We start from the raw sequence: 1,397 nt of genomic DNA, 5'->3' as shown, positions 1-1,397 counted from the left end.
TTTTAAAAATTTAAGATGCACCAAAATTAATCACTAGAATGCACTAGATCTTGCATGGGACTGACCTTAATAGATTCAATGAATTTGTTGTTTAATTGACACTAGTATTGATTTTTAAGATTGTGGGTTGATCATATTAAAAATTCGATCTCCCACCATATTACATATTTATTTTCCAGCATATACTATGTTTTGTATTTACTATATATATTATTACCATTTGGCCAACATTATTAAACAATTAAAATATGGTAGATAAACAATACATATCCACCCTTTGACAAATTGTTATCCACATCTAAAAAATCACCCGACTAACGAGTGTGGGGTGGAGGAAATCTTTGTACGCAGTCTTACCCTTGCATAATTGCAAAGAAGCTGTTTTCTGGATTCAAACTCATGACCTTTCAGTCATGAAGAAACAGTTTTTACCACTGCTCTGGTTCGCCCCCTATCTTTAAGCAATGTAATCAGGATAAGATCCTTGTGATTGTTGCAAGCATAGTTTTAAGGGAAAAGTGTTTGTCATTTTAAATGACATAACACTCTGTCCTTTTAAGAGAGAGACAGACACACAAAAAAATTATTTAAATTTTAAATTAAAAAAATCACTCATTTTCTCTCTCCCATGATTTCTATTTTTCTGTGTCTATCTCTCTTCTAAGATAATATAACTTATATCATTTAAAATGCCAAACACCAAACCCTTGTTTTAATATTTAAATATTATAGGTTTTTTAAAAGTTCGCCGTGTGGTCAATTTAAAATAAAATGCTCTCAGTACTAAAAAAAAAAAATTGCTCATTGAAAAATGAAAAGCGCTAGAAGGAGGGCTTGAACCTCCGACCTTATGGTTAACAGCCATACGCTCTAGCCAACTGAGCTATTCCAGCAAGTTACTTTGAACGTCCTTTACTAAATTATTTAATATATTTTATTTATTCGAATTTACAAACCCCAGATTGTCTAGGTAAGAAGAATCAAATTTTACCGGGGCAACAAATATTTCTATTCCTTGTGAACAGCTAATAATGGTTTTTGACTTTTATTTGTTGGATTTTGATATTAATAAATATAATTTAAGAAACTATATGTGATGATAAATAGAAAATGTTCTCCAGATTACATTCACTTTTTCAAAAGGAACGAAGATAAAGAGCTTGACCCTGTTCGTTCTCTGCAATGTTGCTCTTTGACAATGATTAAAGGTAAATAGTATCATTTGTTTTTTGATCTTAAAGGTCGTTGAAAAGTAATCAAAAATATTGAAAAGTTAGTGTATTCGTATATATGGTTGTGCTTTATTTAGAAGACGGTGTGCACCAATAATTTTCAAAAGATATTCTTTTGGGTGTGCTAAATTTGATGCTGTCTTGACCAACATTAGGCCAACTTAG

General features: G+C 30.9%; 1 non-coding gene across 1 annotated transcript; it reads right to left on the bottom strand.

Annotated features, from left to right (window-relative positions):
- Positions 1-819: 819 nt before the first annotated feature.
- Positions 820-893, bottom strand: TRNAN-GUU (transfer RNA asparagine (anticodon GUU)). Its single transcript has one exon. It is a non-coding gene; the product is annotated as a tRNA-Asn (tRNA).
- Between the last annotated feature and the right edge of the window lie 504 nt (positions 894-1,397).

Source organism: Gastrolobium bilobum, unplaced genomic scaffold (assembly GCF_033153095.1).
Source record: "Gastrolobium bilobum isolate Gb01-03AN ecotype WA unplaced genomic scaffold, APGP_CSIRO_Gbil_v1 utg138633, whole genome shotgun sequence".
In the NCBI taxonomy this organism is placed as follows: domain Eukaryota; kingdom Viridiplantae; phylum Streptophyta; class Magnoliopsida; order Fabales; family Fabaceae; genus Gastrolobium; species Gastrolobium bilobum.
This window is presented reverse-complemented; position numbering and strand designations above follow the sequence as displayed.